At 36.7% G+C, this 24,077-nt stretch overlaps 1 pseudogene; it reads left to right on the top strand.

Moving 5' to 3' along the window:
- Nucleotides 1-8,733: 8,733 nt before the first annotated feature.
- LOC113284815 lies at nucleotides 8,734-8,833 on the top strand (annotated as a pseudogene).
- The last annotated feature ends 15,244 nt before the right edge of the window (nucleotides 8,834-24,077 follow it).

Genomic DNA, 24,077 nt, shown 5'->3' with positions numbered 1-24,077 from the left:
TTCAAATTTCACCATGATAACAAACCTCTCTTCTTCGTCATTTTCTGTTCAAGCATCAATGTAAAGACGTGTTTACTTTTAACTAAATTCAAGACAGTCTGTCCACACATCATCTGATGGTGTTAAACTCGGTTTTATTTTTGTTTGATTTTGTTGATAGTATGTATATGCAGCTGGTTCAGGTGTTCCAGATAGATCTATTAATGTATAGGAATCATTTTACGTATTCACAGAGATCTGCAATCCAATACCATTACCTGTTTGTGAAGCTACTATTAGCTTAGGTTGTGGATGTACTTTCCATGTAGATGGATAGCTTAGGTAGTATTACATTCGAAAATGTACGAAACAGTCCTAGTATTAGAACCCGATCCACAAAAGCATCCTACTGTTACAAACTATTAACAAAATGATCATACTTCTGTTAAAAAGGGAGTTAAGTGGTGACTCACAGTTAAATATGTTAATGAAATTACCTATATGTCCTTCATATTATCATTTCACACACATTTTTAACTTTTGCCTTCATTATAATTTTTTTTGACGGTGGTGCTATTTGTTGGTGGTGGTGGTGCTGCTTACATATCGTTACACCGCATTCAGGATCGTAAAATCACATTCAGGTTCGTTACACCGCATTCAGGATCGTTACACCGCATTCACCCAACGGGTTCACCGCTTCCCCTCCGGGCTTTAGCAGGTATTCTTAAGCTTCCACCACCACCACCACTGCTTCATCACCACCACTTCAACCAATTAGTTAACTAGGAAGGGTATTTTGAGGGAAGGTATATTTGGAAAAGATAACACCGTTTTATTCAAAAGTGTGAAATCGGATGGAAAAAGACCATTTTGTAAATGAATTACAAAGGTATGGTCATTTTGTGACCGAATTACAAAAATATGACCATTCTTTAATTGGCCCCATTACATTTAGGAGCTCAGAAAATATCAAAGTTTAAGGAGGTAATTAACCAGGTACATGTGCAGCGCTATCTCAAGTACTATCATAATTGAGAATAATAGATTGAGAATATCTGGATTGTAAATGAAAAGATTGATTTTTGGGTTAAAAACCCTTATTAACCTCTTAAAATCTTCAAGTTTTGTTTGATTTTTTTAATTGGATTACTTTGGTGACAAACTCCTACTTCTCAATAATGATATACAGTTACTTTTACTTCCTTAGTAATAGTAATTTTATTTGTTGACGCCGATGTAGTTTTAAAAGTGGTAGTAAAGTTCGTTCAACTCGGACTTGATAAGATTGGGTTCTAGACTTAAAATAAAAATAGAAAATATATATAAAAAAGGTTTGTCACAACGTCGAGAGAGACTGAGACTCAGGATTCCACCAAATTCCATTCATGTGATTCAAATAATAATTCCAATCAATTATAGATCAAATATTAAAAATATGGACTCTTATTCTTTGCCAAAAAGTAGATTTTTGAAAAGCAATGATTGTAAATCAAAAGCATGATGTATCAAAAATACATAGACCAAGCATACACCATCAAACGAAATCACACCCATTCAATAAAAATCGTAAATCGATTAAAAATCAATGCAAATAGTCATAAAAGAATTATTAGAATTACCACATGCGTGAAATAGGGCTTCCTCCGTCATCCCAGTGTTTGGGTTTAACTCCTCATATTAATCAATTGCTCAAAATACATGTTTATAGCCCAAAAGTTGATTAAAAGATGAAATAGTGCTAAAGCAGTGATTTTAAGACTGCCAGAAAGGGTCACAGAAGAACGATAAATTAAAAGTGCTGCTACGCTGTTTTTTTAAGACCGTCAGCCGCTGGTCGTTGTCACTGTTGAAGAACGACTGTCAGTGAGGGTTTGTTCTTCGTGTTCTTCAGCAGCAGCAGCAGCAGAAAAATATTTTGATCAAACTCTGATTTCTTCTTCTATGGCTCTCCTATGGTTCCCAAACTTTCGACCCCCCTTCTATATGACTCAACCAATCTATTTATATCAAAAAGGCCGATTAAATCTCTCCAAAATCTTCTCGAAATCTCCTCTTTTGTTTTCTTGGAAGTTACGGCAATAATCTTTTCTCTAAATTGTTCCACGCGTTTCTGAGCTTTCCCGATTGTCTCAAACTCTTCCTTAGATAGATATGTATCTTTGGAAAGATTTTTAGGTCTTTAGTCTCTCTGGAACTTCTAAAAATAATCTCAATAGGGTCTCGTGTATAACTCCACCTCTGTTTTGCTCCAAATCGATTTCTAGACCAATTCAATCCATTCCAGCGCCCATACCAAGCCTGTTATGCTTAATCACGTCCAGCCCAACAAATTCCAGCGATTGAATCTCTCTAAAACAACCGAGAAATTCGAACCAAGTTTCGCTCGTTGCTGCCATTTTTTCCCCGCCAATTTCAATTTTTGAACGTGAAGGGGAAAGGTTACCCCTTATCCAGTGGTCGTCCCTTATCCGCTTCCGGAGTCCGTATAACACTTGTCCCTTGGGTGCGTTTAGTAATTTTTCTGGGATGTTTTCAACACTTTTCTCGGGGTTCCTCCGGGATATTTCTGGGATGTCACTGGTACGTCTGCTACGGAGGTTCAAATGCCACGTTTTGAGCCAATTTCACCGCAAAAGCTTATTTCTCCAAAAATACCTACAGGGACATAAAAAGCCATAATAAATATAAAATCGAGCACTAATAATATATACAATTGAGATTATATAAGACACAAAAATGTGCCTATCAAATACCCCCAAACTTATTATTTGCTAGTCCTCGAGCAAATCAAATAGAAAATAAAATCCTAACTCACTGTCGCAGGCATCGTCGATTGCATGTAGCGTATGCAATAAGCCTTTAAACCCCTAGGTGGCCCTAGTGGCCGAGTTATAGTCTCGGGAGGTCTTACAAGAGATATACCCACAAAACCTGTACTCCAGACCTTAGCTATCTACACAGAACCTTGGAAGGCACTAAAGAATCTCCTTGGTTGGCATACTTATTGACTACAAGAGGAAGTACCCTGATGCGAAATTCCAATTGTTGTACACGAGTTTGCACTCAAGCATACTAAAATTCGTATAAAGTGACAGATCTCTACTCAGATAGTTGCACTATGGACATCAATATCTGGAGTCAAAAACTAATCACATGGATAGATCAAGAAGATGGATATAGAAAAACATAGATGGTTTTGATGTTTACTAAGTGAACGGCGTTTCCCATATCTGTCTGAAGGCCTCCGCCAAAATGAACCTATCCCAATGGATTGAGATACTAGTCTGACTAATATCAACACACTGGCATATACAAGGGAACCAGTGATCGATAATCCTAATTCTAGTTCAACACAACTGGCATATACAAGGGTACCAGTGGTCGACTTTATTCACTGAACATTTTTTTTCCAGCCTTTTCATTTCATTCAAATTTTTTTTCTCTTTTTTTTCATGGTATCTCAATCACTCTAATTCACCCTAGCATTGGTAACAACTTGAATCGTGAGCCCCACCTAATCACTTAGAGTAACATAGTTTAAAAACAAAATAAAATAAAAATAGAAGTGAAAAGGACTCAACGAGATATGGTGAAACTATCATGTTATTTCTAACACCTGAGCTCTGTGCTTTTATGAATAGACTCTTCTATATGTTTCCATCTAATCAGATTGGTTCCTCAACTCCTACAACCAAAATGCTTCCATCCACTTAGGTTGGTTAGTGATATCCTTAATATGCATAAATTTCTAGGCTCTGGAGTTTATTTAAAACAAAAAGTTTCTACCCCACCCCAAACTTAAATCTAACATTGTCCTCAATGTTTCGAATGAAAGAACAGTACCAAAAATATAAGTAACATGAGGAAATAGTAAAGAGAGAGTTCGGAAAGATAGTACCTGGGTGAAGTGAAACCAAAAACTGACAAAAATATTATACAACATAAAAATCACCTCGATGGTCAATCAAGGGTAAACAGGGTCCTCCATAGGGACCTCCTCAACATCACCTGTAGGAAAAGGCTCTAAAAAGGGCTTCAATCTCTGACCGTTAACCTTTGAAGAACTAGTACCATCTGATGTCTCAATCTCAATAGCGCCATGAGGAAAAACAGTACGGACCACAAAAGGACCGGTCCACCGAGAGCGCAGTTTCCCGGGGAATAGATGCAAACGAGTGTCATACAGAAGAACTTTTTGACCTGGAGAAAATGACTTCCGTAAAATATTCTTATCATGCACAAGTTTCATTTTGTTCTTATACTCCTTAGCACTATCGTATGCATCTCTACGAATGTCGTCCAACTCATTGAGCTGGAGCTTTCTGTGAGCTCCTGCCTTGTCAAGTGAAAAATTTAACTGCTTAATAGCCCAATAGACTCTATGCTCTAACTCAACAGGCAAGTGACATGCCTTGCAAAATACTAAACGGTAGGGTGACATTCCAATGGGTGTCTTGAACGCGGTACGGTAAGCCCATAAGGCATCAGTAAGCCTCGACGACCAGTCTTTCCTATTAGGATTAACTATTTTCTTTAAAATACGCTTAATTTCCCTATTGGAAACCTCTACCTGGCCGTTAGTCTGTGGGTGATACGGGGTAGCTACTTTGTGGGTAATACCATATTGTTTCATTAACAGAGCAAACGGTTTATTACAAAAGTGTGAACCCCCATCACTAATTATAGCTCGAGGTGTACCAAAACGTGTAAGTATATTCTCTTTCAAAAACTTAATTACGACCCTATGGTCATTTTTTTTACACGGAACCGCCTCAACCCACTTAGACACATAGTCTACAGCGACAAGTATGTAAAGATAACCTAAAGAATTAGGAAATGGACCCATAAAGTCAATGCCCCACACATCAAAGACCTCAATCACTAAAATAGGGTTCAAAGGCATCATATTTCTACGGGAAATGGTTCCTAACCTCTGGCAACGATCACAAGAAACACAGTGACTATGGGAGTCTTTAAACAATGAAGGCTAGTAAAATCCACATTGCAATATCTTAGCAGCAGTCTTCTTAGCACTAAAATGACCTCCACAAGCATGTTCATGACAAAAGGAGAGAATACTGGACTGGTCACTCTCAGGTACACATCTCCTAATAATCTGGTCGGGACCATACTTAAACAAATAAGGATCGTCCCAAAAGAAATGCTTAACCTCTGCTAAAAACCTAGAACGATCTTGTTTACCCCAATGTTGAGGGGTACGGCCAGTAACAAGATAATTCACTATATTTTCATACCAAGGTGATTGGGAAACAGAGAACAATTGTTCGTCAGGAAAGCTATCCCTTATAGAAAGGGCATCACTAGGGGAACTAACAACTAACCTGGATAAGTGGTCTGCTACTACATTTTCAGCACCCTTTTTGTCTCTAATGTCTGGAGAAAATTCTTGTAACAATAGGATCCACCTAATCAATCCAGGTTTGGTGTCCTTCTTAGACAAAAGGTATTTCAAAGCAGCATGATCGGTATAGATTACGATCTTAGAACCTAATAGGTAGGATCTAAAATTATCCAAGGCAAACACGATGGCTAGCAGTTCCTTCTCGGTAGTTGTATAGTTCATTTGGGCATCATTCAGAGTTTTTCTAGCATAGTAAATCACATGAAGTAATTTGTCTACTCGTTGACCTAACACAACGCCTATAGCATAATCTGAAGCATCACACATAATCTCAAAGGGTAAGTTCCAGTTGGGTCCCTGGACTATGGGAGCGGTAGTGAGTAAATTATTAAGCTTCTCAAAAGCCTCTAAACAAGCATCATCAAAGACAAACTTAACATCTTTTGCAAGCAAACTGCAAAGAGGTCTAGAATTCAAGCTAAAATCCTTAATGAATCGACGGTAAAAACCTGCATGCCCTAGTAATGACCTAATGTCTTTTACGGTTTTTGGAACCTGTAAAGTCTTAATAAGGTCAACTTTGGCTTTGTCTACCTCTATACCCTTTGAAGAAATGATGTTCCCTAAAACAATTCCTGATTTAACCATGAAATGGCATTTTTCCCAATTAAGCACTAAATTCTTTTCCTTACACCTAGTCAACACTAATGTCAAATGATGCAAGCACTCATCAAAAGATGAACCACACTGAAAAATCATCCATAAAGACCTCTAAAAACCGTTCTACCATATCAGAAAATATGCTCATCATACAACGCTGAAAAGTCGCAGGGGCATTACACAGCCCGAAAGGCATGCGTCTATACGCGAATGTACCAAAGGGACAGGTAAAAGTGGTTTTCTCTTGGTCTTCTGGGGCAATAACGATCTGATTATATCCGGAAAAGCCATCTAAAAAGCAATAGAAATTATATCCAGCTAATCTCTCTAGCATTTGGTCGATAAAAGGAAGGGGAAAGTGATCCTTCCTTGTGACCTTGTTCAATTTCCTATAGTCGATACAGACACGCCATCCCGTGGTCACTCGGGTTGGGATTAACTCATTATCCTCATTCTGGACTACAGTGATACCTGATTTCTTGGGAACAACCTGAACGGGGATGACCCACTTACTGTCTGAAATTGGGTAGATAATACCCGTATCTAAAAACTTAAGCACCTCTTTTCGAACTACTTCTTTCATGTTAGGGTTCAGACGATGTTGCATCTCCCTAGAAGGTTTGGAGTCTTCCTCTAAATAAATCTGATGCATACAAACGGTAGGACTAATACCCTTAATGCCTGTTATAGACCACCCTAAAGCTTTCTTATTATCTTGAAGTACTTTTACTAGCCTACTTTCCTGATAACTATCCAAGTCGGCAGCAATAATCACAGGTAAAGTCTCATATGGGCCTAAGAACACATACTTCAGGTTATCTGGTAGTGGTTTGAGGTCCAACTTAGGGGGCTCTTCTAAGGAAGGAACTGAGGTAGTCTCAGAAGCTGGTAATGGTTCGAACCTAGCTTTCCATCTATCAGTGTCTAACACAGGGGTAGAATCTAATAGAGCATTCACTTGTTCAATGGTACTATCATCGTCAAAATCTAAACCAAAATGGGATAGATAACTCTCTAATGGGTCTTCAGACAAGATGTTTGGTAATGACTCCTGAACTAAGGATTCTATCATATTCACCTCTTTAACACATGTGTCATCTAGCTCATAAGGTAGCTTACTGACATTAAAAATGTTCATTTCGATAGTCATATTACCAAAGGATAAATTCATCACACCATTTCGACAGTTTATGATCGCATTAGACGTAGCTAGGAATGGGCGACCTAAAATCACAGGTATCTGGTTCTCTGGGTCAGGGACAGGTTGGGTATCTAGGACCACGAAATCCACTGGATAAATAAACTTGTCGACCTCAATAAGAACATCCTCGATAACACCTCGAGGAATTTTGATGGACCTATCAGCTAACTGCAGTGTTATCTGAGTAGGTTTCATTTCACCAAGTCCTAGATGTAAGTACACATGGTACGGCAGTAAGTTCACACTGGCTCATAAGTCAAGTAAAGTTTTTTATACCCGGTGTTTACCTATTGTACAAGCAATGGTTGGGGACCCTGGGTCTTTGTACTTTGGAGTGGTAGTGTTCTGAATGATTGAACTTACATGACTAGCTAAAAAGGATTTCTTATGGACGCTAAGTTTTCGCTTCCGCGTACACATATCCTTAAGGAACTTGGCATAAGCAGGAATTTGCCTAATTGCATCTAATAAAGGAAGGTTTATGGTAACTTGCTTAAAAACCTCCAATATGTCATTAAAGTTCGATTCATTCTTTGTTGATGCTAATAGCTGGGGAGATGGGGCTCTAGGCACAGAATCAGACCTCTCAGGAACCGAATTGGCATCATCGGAAATTTTATCAGTCCCCTCAGTTAGTGGTCCTGAGGGATGAGATCCTGAGGGGTGAACTACAGTATGTTCACTATCGGGCATGGTTACCTGATTGTCTACTACTCTACCACTCCTAAGGGTTCTAATAGCATTCAATTGATTCGATGGTTTTGCACCTACTTCATGAACTCCTCTAGGGTTGGGGGTAGTCTGACTAGGGAGCCTTCCTTTATCTCTCTCACTTAAGGTCTTAGCTGTTTGGCCGAATTGAAGTTCTAGCTTAGCAAGGCTCTGAGCATTAGTTTGAAAGTTCTGTTTGGTTTCCTGTTGAAAACTAATTTGGCTCTGTGCTAACATATCCTGAGTTTTTGCTAACATCTTAATAGATTCCTCTAAGCTAGTCGTTTTGTTTTCTGGGCCTAATGAATTCTTAGTGTAACCAAAACCTGGGGGAGCATTAGAATTACTAAACTGACCATGACTCTGGCCCTTAGACCATGAAAGGTTCAGATGGTTTCTCCAACCAGGATTATAGGTTTCTGAATATGGGTCAAACTTCTGACGGTTATCATACCTAGTGTTATTATAGAGAGCATTGGCTTGCTCTTCATTATTCTGGCCTTCCCAAAAAAGCTCCAATCTACCACTAGTGTGACCCACTTCTAAAGCTTTTAACCTTTTCGTTATAGCAACAATTTTGGCATCTGATTCAGAGCTTCCTTCTACCCTATTAACGTTTCCTCTGCCTAGAAAAATTATTTTCTGGGGTACCCTATTGCTTTTCCACTGTTGGGTCTTTTCGGCGATTTCATGCAAATATGTCATCGCATCATCAACTGTTTGGTTTTCAAACCCACCTGTACACATGGACTCTACTGTAGTTGTGGTGGGATAATCTAAACCCTCATAAAGGATCTGAACTAACCTAACCTTTTCTAAACCATGATGAGGACATTGGGCTAATAAATCATTGAACCTTTCCAAATACCTATACAAAGATTCTCCCTCCTGTTGTGTAAACGTGTAGATTTGCGTCCTAATAGACGAGGTTTTGTGCCTAGGGAAAAACTTGTTCAAAAAGGCAGATGTAAGTTGTTCATAGGTTTCAATTGATTCGGAAGCCAAACTATACATCCACGACTTGGCTTTATCTTTTAAGGAAAGGGGGAATAACCTGAGTTTTAAAGCATCATCATCAAGGTTTCTAATTTTCAGGGTACTACAAATTTCCTCAAAGTCCCTAACATGGAAATAGGGGTTTTCATTTTATTTTCCTAAAAAGATTGGCAGCAACTGTAAGGTTCCAGACTTAAGTTCATAATTTGCTTCAGTTTCAGGTAACCTGACACACGAGGGACGAGTAGTCCTAGTAGGATTCAACAAGGCTTTCAAAGTTTCCATTTCTGGTGCTATTGGACTATCAGGGATTCTTTCCTCAAACGGACGTTCAAAAACGAAATCTTCACGAATCATACTTTCTAAATTGAGGTAATCAAGACGCTTAGAACTACTAGGTTTCTCTTTCACAAATCTACCTAGGGCATCTCTTTTACGTTCAGGCATGCAACAGAATAAGGTAGGTAATGTTATGCAAACACAAAATAAGGCTGACTCAACAAAATCAAACCTAAATTTCTAGCAAACAAAAAGCATGATGGCTCCACTTAGATTGTTTCTAGACCAGCTTCTATTCTTTCGAAAAGGAACTCGTTACAATTTAAGCAAACCCCTCTGGAATCAATCCGAGTCAAAGTAAGTTGAATCGAGGCGAGGGAAGCTTAGTGGATCTTTGATAGCCAAGGCCTCACCGGTTACAAGGCGGCGCAGTCACGCATTCAACTCACAGAAACCTTCAAGAACTTCGAAGTATGCTCAAAAGAGTAACCAATATTCTTCGAACGACTTTCCTATTAAGCTCGTTACCCTATAGGTCTCGTTCTAGTCAAAATTTTAGGCTTAGGTTCGCGTTTGGTTTCGTTTTCCTAAGGCGGGCAAGAAGAGAACGGTGATGAAATCCGAACCCTTATCTTGTATGGCCAGTCCTTGCCCTTTACTAGGAAATTAAAGCAGCCGTTTTCAAGTCCTCAGCATATATGCAAACGAAGGAATACAGTAAACCCGCTGACAGGGGATTCGCGGGTGTTTCGAAAAACTTACCTCCCGTACTAGACGGGCGAAGAACCGCTGAAGTCGATTCGGGCCACGACTCCTATGTCATGTACGAACCCGAGGGGCCAAGGCGATATCGTAATCACCGTCCTTCTCTGCACACAGTTTATATTTAAACCAACCCTTCCTTAGTGTTTTAAAAAAAATAATAATGTCCAAAGTCCAATGTCCAAGTGTCCAAAAAAGAAAAGAAAAATACAAAAACAACAAACCCTAATACAGTTCTCTCTCTCTTTTTTTTTATAAAGAAAAATAAACAAACCCTAAAAAAATAAAAAAAATAAAAAAATAAAAAATCTAAAAAGAAATTGTCTTCTTCTCCGTTCTTTTCGCTCCAAGTCTTTATGCTTTAAGTTCCAGTCTTTACGAAATCACCAAACTCCTTGGCTCAATTCGCTTTATGATCCAAACCTGTAGACAAAAGATAAATACCCAAAAACGTAAAAAAGAACAAAAATAATAAAAACCTAAAAAATAAAAATAAAAGAAAACGAAGTCTAAAAACCCTAAAAGAAAATCCGCGTCCGCGGCGCCAAAAATTGATGTAGTTTTGAAAGTGGTAGTAAAGTTCGTTCAACTCGGACTTGATAAGATTGGGTTCTAGACTTAAAATAAAAATAGAAAATATATATACAAAAGGTTTGTCACAACGTCGAGAGAGACTGAGACTCAGGATTCCACCAAATTCCATTCATGTGATTCAAATAATAATTCCAATCAATTATAGATCAAATATCAAAAATATGGACTCTATTCTTTGCCAAAAAGTAGATTTTTGAAAAGCAATGATTGTAAATCAAAAGCATGATGTATCAAAAATACATAGACCAAGCATACACCATCAAACGAAATCACACCCATTCAATAAAAATCGTAAATCGATTAAAAATCAATGCAAATAGTCATAAAAGAATTATTATAATTACCACATGCATGAAATAGGGCTTCCTCCGTCATCCCAGTGTTTGGGTTTAGCTCCTTATATTAATCAATTGCTCAAAATACATGTTTATATCCCAAAAGTTGATTAAAAGATGAAATAGTGCTAAAGCAGTGAGTTTAAGAGTGCCAGAAAGGGTCACAGAAGAACGATAAATTAAAAGTGTTGTTACGCTGTTGTTTTAAGACCGTCAGCCGCTGGTCGTTGTCACTATTGAAGAACGACTGTCAGTGAAGGTCTGTTCTTCGTGTTCTTCAGCAGCAGCAGCAGCAGAAAAATATTTTGATCAAACTCTGATTTCTTCTTCTATGGCTCTCCTAAAGTTCCCAAACTTTCGACCCCCCTTCTATATGACCCAACCAATCTATTTATATCAAAAAGGCCGATTAAATCTCTCCAAAATCTTCTCGAAATCTCCTCTTTTGTTTTCTTGGAAGTTACGGCAATAATCTTTTCTCTAAATTGTTCCACGCGTTTCTGAGCTTTCCCGATTGTCTCAAACTCTTCCTTAGATAGATATGTATCTTTGGAAAGATTTTTAGGTCTTTAGTCTCTCTAGAATTTCTAAAAATAATCTCAATAGGGTCTCGTGTATAACTCCACCTCTGTTTTGCTCCAAATCGATTTCTAGACCAATTCAATCCATTCCAGCGCCCATACCAAGCCTGTTATGCTTAATCACGTCCAGCCCAACAAATTCCAGCGATTGAATCTCTCTAAAACAGCCGAGAAATTCGAACCAAGTTTCGCTCGTTGCTGCCATTTTTTTCCCGCCAATTTCAGTTTTTGAACGTGAAGGGGAAAGGTTACCCCTTATCCAGTGGTCGCCCCTTATCCGCTTCTGGAGTCCGTATAACACTTGTCCCTTGGGTGCGTTTAGTAATTTTTCTGGGATGTTTTCAACACTTTTCTCGGGGTTCCTCTGGGGTATTTCTGGGATGTCACTGGTACGTCTGCTACGGAGGTTCAAATGCCACGTTTTGAGCCAATTTCGCCGCAAAAGCTTATTTCTCCAAAAATACCTACAGGGACATAAAAATCCATAATAAATATAGAATCGAGCACTAATAATATATACAATTGAGATTATATAAGACACAAAAATGTGCCTATCAGAAGCCAACTGTTTTCTTTTTCTTTTGATGGGTATACATTTTTTTGATCCGGATGATGCATGATTTACTTACTGACATTAGGGGTGAGCAAAAAGTCTGGAACCGCGGATTTCACCCGTATCCGTCCGTAAAATTACGGACGAAACCTAATCTACAAGATTTATGGACCGGACACGGATGGGATTCTCAAATACGCACTTTTAACAGTTTGGTTGCGGTTGGACTTTGAAATCCACGGTTTCACCCGCACCCTTCCTCACTTAAATACCAATGTTAGAATACTAATGTTAGTATGCCTTCTTTAAAATTAATACAACAGATCACTGAATAATCTGAGATGGCACTTGTCGTGAACAGATTGGACCCTAGCATCAACATCAGACAGATCTCGTAGCCAACATTAGTTATTACTAATTGCACTAGATGGCACTTGTCACGAATAGCCTAACTGGTTCAAATTCTACCACTACTCAGTGAGTAATTTGGTATCAGTTTTATTATAAAAAATGAAAGAAAACTGGATTACTATAGCCAGAAATAACTGAAAATTTAAAGAAGGAATAGTAACATTAGTATTCGTGAGCACAAGATTGTAGAAATGAGGAGATGGAGATACGTATTATTGTTATTCCTCACTCAAATCAATCTTGAACGTAAAGCGAAACGATGATTGATTACTTGGTATTTTGTAGAATTATGTATTGTTTAATGTAGGAATTACTGGCTAGTCCAGTTCTAGCAGACCCAGTTAATGGCTAGTCCACCCGTGAAAAAGATTTACTCTCTAGTCCAAAAATTTTGTGGAGACTATAAAGTGTATTTTATAAATTTCTAAAACATCCTTCCAAGTCTAATTAGTATCAACACATGTAAATGTTACTAGTAGTATGTTACTACATACTAGTAATATCAATACGGTGATACTACATATTAATATGTATTGTACTAGTAGCAACAAAAATATCTTATTGTTACTAGTAAATTATGTAACTACTTTACTATACTAAACTAGTATACTAGTATAGTATACTAGTAAACTAGTAGTAACTAGTACTAGTAGTAAAATATGTAGTATCAATACATAATAATTTTTTTTGATATGTAGTATCAATACATAACATACTACATATCAAACATACTACATATCAATATATAATATAACACTACATATCAAACATACTATATGTCAATATGTAGTATCAATACATAACATACTACATATCAATATGTAGTATCAATACATAACATATTACTACTAGTATACTAGTAGTAACTAGTATATTACATACTACATACTAGTTACTACTAGTTACTACTAGTATACTAGTATAGTAGTAACTAGTATACTAGTAGTAACTAGTATACTACATATGTAATATGTAGTAAAATATGTATTATTATACGTAATGTTATATATTAGGGTTAGTAGAGTAATTTTACTCTTTTCAAAACTTTTTTGGATTGGGGAATAAATATTTTTTGGCGCTGGACTAGCCAGTAATCCGGATCGGGTTTTCTGTACTAAACAGTAAATCCCTCTTGTTTAATTTGTTTTTTATTTTATTTTGTTGACTATATCCGCGGTTAATCCGCATCTGGTCCGTATCATCCGTTGATCCGCAGATGTTAAATCCGCGGATGATTGAGCCGGTCGCGGTTGGATTTTTCAAATCCGCAACTTTGACGGATTGGACGCGGGTGATCCCTAATCCGCATCCGTCCGTCTCTTGCACGCCCCTAACTGACATGAGAGAACTATGATTTTGAGCAGAATGGGCCCATATACTATTTTAGTATTCCTCCATTTATGGAGCGTGATGCTTACAGAAGAACAACAAGAGCATTTCCACTAGCCTTACCAGAAATCTTTTTCATCATAACCTATATTGGATACAAGGGTTGAAGCCAATAACTTGAAGCTTCTCCAAAACACTATTTGCAATCCTATATATACTGCGTGGTGGTTTCTCAAGGCATGTATAATCAAATGGAACAGGAAAATGTAAGCATCTCTATTGGTACTCGCAATAATAGGTCCATTTGTAATATCACCAAATCTGTAACAAAATTAAAGGGAATGGTTCTTGCATTGGAACATATTGGGTAAGCAGAAACTTCGTGGCAATATATGAGAAATTCTAATCTGATGAGCCAAGTTTGAGCTGTATTATATTTTTCTACCAATGTTGTTGATTCCTGATTATAATTTTACTGATTTTCTTCCTAAAATTTGTTGCAGAAGCAGCACCGAAGATCCACATGAGAGCAATGAGTGTTAATGGCTTCATCATTTATCATTTGAAGTCTTGGGTCTGAATTCTTGATAATTTATTACACGTAGCCAAATTATCTTGCATACGGATATTTTAGGTTGATATCTCTCTAAAACTATTATACATCTTACACGAAAAATTGACTACGACTGGACTTCAATTTAGTATATCTAAGTTGTTGTCTACCATTGAATTCACCCTTTAGCGGTGATATGTGCATACATAACTTGGTTATACTGTATTTCCAAAGAAATATACATAGGTTGGGAAGGCAAGCATGCAAGGAGTTCAGCCAACTCAAAAGATGGTATCCACCTTGGTCCATTAGTCATGAACATAATTTCGTACATTCCGATATCCTCCACCCAGTTCGTAGTGGTGGTCCTGTATCCTCCATCATATGGTGAAAGACTTAAACAAGGAGGTATTAGAGGAGGTGAATGCATTTTGAAGTTAAAACTAGGGGTGCACATATCCTACCCTTACCCGCCACCCTATTCTACCCGTCACAATTTTTATCCATATCCTATCCTACCCGATAATTGACGGGTAGGGTGACGGTTAAACTTTATCTTATCCGTCGTCAAATGGGTAGGGTGACCGATAAAACCCGAAATTATCCTACCCTACCCGTTTACCCGCCTGATATATTTAAAAGACCAAATAATCCCTATCCTTTCTTCTGTCTCGTGTCCATTGTACCGTTATTTTAAAACAAACAAGGGGTAAAATGTTAACTCCATTGAATTTCAAGACCTGTAATTTTAGTTTAATAATCCATCTTTAAGAAAAATGAAAGACAACAAAAGCTGGCAGAAAGATGTGTGATTTAAGAAAACGAAGAAGGAACAAGATCGAAGACTTGCCTGCTGATTGCCCATATCTTCGTATCCAATGTTCACTTCGTTTGCCAAGATTTATGAAATATAAGTGCATGAGAAAAGCAGAAATAACATGAAAGAAACAATACCATTTATCAGAAGAAAAACGTCAATGAGAAAGAATGATAAGCTTTCATGATTTTCCAATTTAATAAAAGAGTTCACTCAGAGCAGTTGATGGATAAGATATGAAGCAATTGTGATAGGACGATAATCTGTTTTCCCTTGAACTTCGCTGAAGAGTATCTAGCCTTTGCAAGTAGTTTCAACTGATGAAAAAGAGAAAGATTCCATCAAACTTTGGGAGAATTGATATCAGCAACAAGTTATACGAAAATGATTGCAATATCAGCGATAGAAAGGTGAAGGTCATCTATTGTAAGACTTATCCTAATTGTATCTTCACACTCTTCACTGTAAAAAAAATAACAGAACGTAAGAGGGATTGTATAATAGAAAGTAGGAACCAGAACATAGAAGGGGGAAAAAACACGATTATACCCGCTACGCTATCCTACCCGACCCGCCAAATAATGGGTCGGATAGGGTCTTATCCGTTTAATAGTGGGTAGGGTGGCGGGTAAAAAATTTCTTACCCGCCATTTAGCGGGTAGGGTGGCGAAATAGGTCATATCCTATCCACCCTACCCGTTGTGCAGCCCTAGTTAAAACCCGATATTTAGAAGTCTTTGGCCTTCATTTAGTTGTCAAATTTGAAGTTTTGCACATTTTATGTATGACTGTGTTGAATGTTGTTCACCTTTTGCTTATTCCAAGTTCAGGGTAGTCTTAGAGTAACCAGGTGATAAATATTAATATCACTTTCCATGGTACATAGACTAAGAAGTTGTTTACTTTAAGAATACCAAGCTATTTTTAATTGGTTCCAACATGAGGGCATCTATCTTGGATGCAATCAATATCAATGTAATTTATTTTTCCATCTCGCGTATTTTAGAACCATCGAGTTTTATTGAGTTCTAAAATTCATGCATGGAAAAACACTCTTGTGTGAAGGAATGGTATTACATGAATTGTTGCAAATGTAATAGGAAAATCGTACGCAACGATCATCGGTTATATTTTGTTGGATGTAAATCTTTTGCGTCGTCAACTAAACCATTGTACATATAATAAAATGCTTAACATAAAAAAAAAAGAGGTGCGATTTACCAAGACAAATAGGAAATAAAAGAATGATCAAAAGAATGCTAAGAACACGAAACAAAAGAATGATCAAATTGCATTGTCTTCGTTGGAACTTATTTGCTAAGGCAATTTTTGTTCATTTTATTTTCTTACACACTAACTAAAAATTGTTCATTTTATTTTCTTGCAAATATTGATTATTTTATCTGTAAGAGAGTATTATACTTAATGCTTTGTTACACATTTTTATAACAGAGGTTCAATATTCCATAACCGAAAAATAGACCCATGCATCGCACGGGTGAAAAACTAGTACTTTGATAGTAATACACCCCGAACTTGTTTGTATAAGTGGTTATTAGGTTGGTTTTAAATTAAATTAGGTTAAAGCTAAATTAGTCATTTCCACATTTTAGGACACCCCTTATAATTGTAGGATAGATATTCTTATCACATATTAGTCCCCCACCAAAATGGAGTAGTTCTCAAAAAAACGGTTCTTTATTTTTATACTAACCGGATCGAGTATTGGTAAATTGATTGGGCGTTACGAACATTTAAGCGGATCCAGAAGCTAGGGGAGATAAAAACAATGCAAAGTTATCCTAATACCTTGTTCAAATCCTAATTAAAAGTAGCCTTTCGAGTTTATCAAAATCATTTTATTTCATTTTCCTTCTAAGTTCTAACCCTAACGCCCAGATCACTCTTTCCTCTCTCTCCATCGTTTTCAAAAAAAGAAAAAAACTCATTAATTAGTTCATCTTTAGATGTTAATTTGAAAAATTCTATCGTTCATTAATCTTATCAAACATGTATCATATGAAACAACCTACTAGAAAACCTGTTGGTGATACTCAAATTGGAAAAAGGTAATGCAAATGCAAGAAAAAAACAATGAGTTGGTGAAGAAAAAATCTTTGAAAGTGAAGAACCAAGAAATTGTAAGAATGAGAAAGTAAGGCTAACCCCTATGGGCTAGATTGGAGCGTTAGATTGGCCAAAAAATATTGCAAATCAAGAAAAAAGTGTTGGACAAAAGTTAACAGTGATAGTTGATAGTTCTCTCACCTAGCAAGTGCTCGCAGTCCAACTATCAGCGAGATTGAAACGCTGAACCGTTCGGCGTTCAAAAAGTGACATAAACGCCGAACCATTCGGCGCTCTATATATTTTACTAATTTTTTAGAGAGAATGTGATGGAGAGAGAAGAAAAAGAGGGAGAGAGAGAGGAAAAAAAGAGGGAGAACGTGATAGAGGGAGGAAAAAAAGGGAGAGAGAGAGGAAAAAATTGGAGAGAGAGAGGAAAAAGGTGGAGAGAAAGATAATGATTAGTTTTTTAAAAAATAAAATTATATAGCGCCGAACCATTCGGCGTTTAGCGCTGTTTTATTCGGCGTTTTGCTGCTAGATTAGCAATACCATAGGACTTAGGAGGTTGTCCAGGCTGACGTGGATGGCAAATCTAGCAGCTAGGTATCTATCCCATAGGACAAAGCCTAAGTGATGACATAAACTCAATTTACTATTTTATTTTATTGTTTGAATGACATATTAGGTCTGTTAAATTGCAATTATACAGTCGTCATGGTATCTCTTTACCTACCATGACGACTTTTCATGTTTATTTTTGGTACTCACGGTTGTATGATGAATAATATGACGAGTTTCAAAACATTTTCATCACTGAAAGTAACACTGGAAGGGTCGTCATGATCTTCATCCCTAAATCTTGACGACTAGTGATATAGTATGAACACGACTAATAACTGCCATAAAACAAGTTTTCGTGTGTTGGATTTTGTTATTAGTTATCATGGTTTTGAAAAAAATAACTTGATGACTAACAGAAAGTGGTCAATTTTTTGCATTTTCGATCATGATGACTAATAACTGCCAAAAAATCTACAAACAAATTTAGGAATCGGCTGAGTTGGGCTCTGTGAATCGGCGATCAACTCAAACCCTTTTTTTCTCTCTGTTCTTCCTTCTTCAAGGCCAACAACAACATTAATTCAGGTGTTTCTCTTCATAATTTCAATGATTGGTATCGATTTTCTCATCTCAATTTTATTAGGGATCGGCTAAGTTGGGCTCTGTAAATCGGCGATCAACTCAAACCCTTTTTCTCTCTCCGTTCTTTCTTCTTCAAGGTCAACAACAACATTAATTCAGGTGTTTCTCTTCATAATTTCAATGATTGGTGTTTCGATTTTCTCATCTCAATTTTATTAGGGATCTCTGTGTAGTTTTTTCTCTTTTTGTGGTGATTAAATATGAGTTTTGTGGAAAATATCGATGGATCTGAAATAAATCCATCGATAGTTGACCTTTCAAAAAAAATTGATAATCATCCTTCTGTTAATTTGATAGATGATCAGGATAATGATAGATATGGATCTTGGAGATTCTCTTTAATAGGTCGACTTGATCTCCTTCATCTTAAATTCTCTGAGGCAAGTTCTATTTTGAGAAAACAATGGAGTTTAAAGGGTCATGTCAACTGATTCCATTAAGGAAAGGCTTTTTTACTATCAAATGAGATAATGAAGAAGATAAAAACTATATCAAATCTGGTAATTGGGAAGTTCTTGATCAAATTCTTCAAATTAGAAATTGGATTCCTAACTTTAGATCAGAATATCAGCGTACTTCTAAGGCAGTGATTTGGGTTCAATTTCCTGGTTTGAGTTTGGAATATTGAGATGAAAAAACGCTCTTTACTATTAGTAGAGCCATTGGGAATCCAATCAAGGTTGATGCAACAACCTTAAATTACCAGACTGGTTTCTATGCTAAAGTTCTTGTTGAAGTAGATTTAGCAAAACCAATCCCAAATAAACTATGGATCATCACTAGATCTGGAGCCTTTTCTCAGGGGGTTACTCTCATTAACCTACCTAAATTTTGTAACAAATGCAAGATTGTTGGACATCTTTTAAGTGAATGCAGATTTAATAAACAGAACTCAGTAAATGAACATGTCATTCACAATCCTACTTCTCCAAAAATACACAATGGAATTGCATCATCTAAGATGGCCACTCAGGTTCCGAGTACTTCATCTCCAGCAATGCAAGGTTCTGAGCAACCACAAGCTTCATTGACACAATCCTTAATGCCACACAATCAGTGAATTCAGAGATTCCTTCTCCTTTTATTGTGCAATCTACACTTGTGGAGACCTTGATCACCCCCCAAAAGGAAGGTACTTCTCTTAACCTTGATTCTGGTATTCCCTTGAATACTAACAAGTTTGAAATGCTTCAAGACACTAATGATGATGATTCTTCTTCTGAAGATGGTGAAATTAAAGAGGTTAGTACCTCTAGTCTGTTGGAATTTGGTACTATTTCTCAACATGTTACCATTGTACCCAATATTGAAAAATTTATTCCTATCGCTCCTGAGATTGGAACATCTAGTAAGGTGGTTGGAGCTTCTAAGAAAAACCTCCTCCAAAGCCTCCTAAATCTATTGCCACTAGGAAGACCAGTAGAGAAGTTTTAAAATATGTGGTTGAAAAAGGGGGATTATCTCCCCCCTCTCATCCTCCCCTCCCCACATGAAAGTAATTTTTTGGAATCTTAGAGGCCTTAAAAGACAAAAGGCCAAAGATAAACTTTATTCTTTAGTCAGTTCAAATAATTCTCCTCTGGTTTGGGTTGTAGAACCTAAAATTAAATTTAAGAAAAATATTATTAAACTTCCTGGTATGAATTACAAGATTATTCATAATGCTTCTGATGATAACAATAAAGCTAATATTTGGTTGCTCTGAAACTGTACAATTAGTTCTCCCTCAGTTATTGCTTCTTCTAGGCAATGTATTACTGTTGAAATAAGTGGAGTTTTGGTTACTGGAGTTCATGCTAATTCATTTACTGTCAATAGAAGAGAATTATGGTAAGATTTATGTGATATTAGTTTATTAAATAAGCCTTGGCTTTTATTGGGTGATTTCAACTCTGTTTTATCTGTGGATGAGAAGAAAGGTGGTAGAAGTCCTCTGTATTCTGCTATGAGAGACTTTCAGGATTGTGTCAACTTCTGTGGCCTTATTCAAGCACCAAAAACTTGCCTTGAATTTTCTTGGTGTAATGGTAGAGTTGGTTCAAAAAGGATTCTTTGTAACTTGGACAGAGCTTTCTTTAACTTGAAATGGCTAGATTTTTTCAATGGTTGGCATTATCATGTGGGTACTAGGGGTATTTCTGATCATGCTATCTTATTGGTTCTGATACTATAATTCCTAGAGTTACAAACATTCCTTTTAGATTCCAGAAGATGTGGCTCTCTCATCCTTCTTTTATGCAAGTGGTGTTAAATTCCTAGAATGAAGAATTAGTTGGAAATCCTATTTTTATTTTTATGAATAAACTTAAAAGGCTCAAAAAGATTTTAAAAGTCTGGAATTGGGAGGTTTTTGGTGATGTGAAAATCAATCTTACAACTGCTGAAGAAAAAGTTATGGCAGCTACTTTAGCATCTGATAATATTCCTTCTGATATTAATCTGCTAGACAAGTTGGTAACGGCTAGAGGTGAATATGATATTGCTGCAAACAACTATCATACTTTTATGAGAGATAAAGCTAGACAAAAATGGATTCAATAGGGTGATATTAATTCTAATTTTTTTCATACAAGTATTAAATTGAGACAGCAACAAAATTCCATTGTTGAAATTGAAGACAGTTCTAGTAATATTATTTCTAATCAACAGGGTATTTCTAATGTATTAATTGATTACTTTAGTAAGAAGTTTGAATACCAGCCTACCCAAATTAATGATTCTATCTTTGATGTTGTTCATCATATTCTTTGTAGGATCAGAATCTCGCAGCAATAATGCCTCAGCGAAATTATCAACAACACAACACAACAGCGTCGCAAAACAATTTCAGAAATGACATAATAAACGACGTCAGCTAAAATCATGAGAAAAATGTGATGATTCTGCGAAAATAAGAGAGTTTGCGAGATTAACATTTGTAAGGTTGCAAGAATGTCGCAAGACATATCCAAAAATAAAGGACAGATTAGCTGTCGTCCACTATGTACTTCCCTATAAATAGTCGTTCAGTTGTAAAGTAAAGAGGAGAGGTCTTTTTCTGGGTGAGAAACAATTAAATAGGAGAGAGAAAATCTAGAGAAGTGGTTATTCTTGATTCCTTTATCTTTTCTTGTAAGATTGTTCAAAGATTCATCAATAAAATTAAGATTGTTAATCTAAAATGAGTTGAGTGTTAATGAAATCATATGAGGGGTGTAGTGTAGGATTTCCTGCAACTACATAATGGCGCTAGAAACAGGGAACATTGAAGATTATTCTAGAAAAAATTGAAGATTAATATTGAGATTTGTGAAGATTTGGAGTGATTGATTAAGAGTTTTACATAATTTCTTGCAATTCGTTAACATTGAAGAAATGGCTAGAAGAAGAAATACATCATAACAACCAACTACTGTTAGAAGAAGCAAGAGAATTGCTGGAAGGGAAAGAAGTGAAATAGGAGAATCTACTAGAATGAGAAATAATAGAGAAAAACAAATTCAACCACCAGTTCAACAAACACTAGTACAAGGGAGGAATACAGATTATGATAGGGTGAGTATACACACTTGGCAATCAAATTCAGCAGAAGAAGTAGAAGAAGAGCAGCAAACCAGAAACCATATACAGGTAGAGAGAAATCAAGAAGCAGATGAAGGAATAATTCATGGAGATGAGGAAATTGGAGCGTTAGAAACATTGAGACAAAGAATACACAAAGAAAGAATAGCTGAGGCAGAAGAACGTGCGAATTTAACAAGGAAAAATCACGAATTGAGGATGAAAAATATGAGACTACAGAGTAGAAGATCGAGAAGTATTACAAAATCATATTCAAGATCGACTAGAAGATAAATGAGGCGAAACTCACCCACAATTAATGCTGGAAACAATATTCAAGAAAAAATATCAAATCCTAATGAAGAATATCGCGAAAATAGAGAAAGAACTGATGATCGTTACGTTCCACAAAATGAAACTTTTGATGATAGGAAAAATGGTAGAAATCAAGAGAATGGACAACGTCAGGGACGAAATGATCAAGATGGCGAAGGAAATCGAGAGGAAGGAAGGATAATTTTACATGAAAGAGAAACTCAAAGAAATCAACAAACGATTGAGGAAGAAATTGAAAGACATTATGCTGAACAAGCACGTTTAATTTGCGAACGTGAAAGATTGAGAGCGGAAATGGAAGAACAAGAGCTTCAGGAAACAATTCGCCAGAACAATCACGACAACCGAGAAAGAAGACGAACACAAAATCGGAATAACGGTAATATCAATGAAGATTATGATAGAGTATAGAGGATGGCTGAAAGACAGCGAATGGAATTAATAAGAAATGAACAAAATCATGAAGGGGAAAATGAGAGACATCATCATATGAGAATTCAAGATAGAGATGAAGAAGAGACTCGCAGAAGAAGACGAGATGAGGATAATGAAGAAGAAATGCAAAATTTCGCGAGAGAAGAAAGACATGAACGCAGAAGAAGGGAGACGAAATTAAAAAGAACAATGGATCAAAATTCAGGTGTAAATAAACAAATCTTGAAAGAGTTAGAAGAAATGAGAGGAGTGCTAAATAATAGAGGAGAAGTAGGCAGAAGACAATTGGATGAAGCTATAGAAGAAGCTGCGAAAACTCCATTTACAAGGGAAGTACAACTAGGAGGAATACCTCCAAAATGCAATTTGCCCGCATTAACCAGCATTTTTGATGGAACAACATGTGCAATTCAACACATTAAAGCCTATGTGAGGTGTATGCTGCAATGGGAAAATCATGATGTCGTATTATGCAAGTATTTCGCATCCAGCTTCACAGGGGAGGCGTTAAAATGGTCCGAAGGTCTACCAAAGAATACAATAACATCCTTCAATCATTTGCAGACTACATTCCTGGGGGCATATATAAGTAATAATTCTTCGCGACCTGGTATTGAAGACGTGTTTGGATTAAAACAAAGGATTGACGAAAGTTTGAAGCACCTAACTAAAAGATGGAGGACTATGTGTAGCGAAATGGCTGGCCGTGTAGATGAGAGATATCTTATCTTATCATTCATCAATGCTATGTTTGCAACCAACCTATTGTATATCCAAATTTTCAGAGTCAAGAATACGATCACAATGACTGAATTGCGAGAACTTCAAGAAGAATATATTGATCTAGAGGAAAGGCAAAATGAAATGGAATCATACCCAGTTGCGAACACCAGTTCACAAACAACGAATGCAAGCTTATTACCCAAGCTAATAAACACAGTGGCGAATACTTCGCAAGTGCAACAAGAGAAGGTGGCGAGTAACAATCAACAAAAACTGGTGGCTATGGGAAGCCGAGATCAAGAGGAGTATGAAGGAGAAAGAAATTTCTACAATCGTGGTGGAAATAACAAGATTCAAAGACTCGATCAGCCACAAGAAACTTATGGAGGTCAAAGACAAAACTATAATAGAGGACAAGGAGGTCACAAGGTAGTATGGGAAGAAATCAAGATGCCACCTCTAAATGCAAGTGTGGAGAAAATATGGGAAGCTATAATTTTAATGGAGAATATACCAACACCATGGAACATGGGAACAGAACCACCTCCAAACCACATAAGTTATGAGTTTTGTTCTTATCATCATTTTCATGGACATACTACAAATGATTGCAGAAAAGTAAAAAGAATTATTCTGAGAATGAT

This window comes from Papaver somniferum, chromosome 5 (assembly GCF_003573695.1).
Source record: "Papaver somniferum cultivar HN1 chromosome 5, ASM357369v1, whole genome shotgun sequence".
NCBI lineage: Eukaryota > Viridiplantae > Streptophyta > Magnoliopsida > Ranunculales > Papaveraceae > Papaver > Papaver somniferum.
Note: the sequence above shows the minus strand (reverse complement) of the source record. Positions and strands in the feature narration are given on the sequence as shown.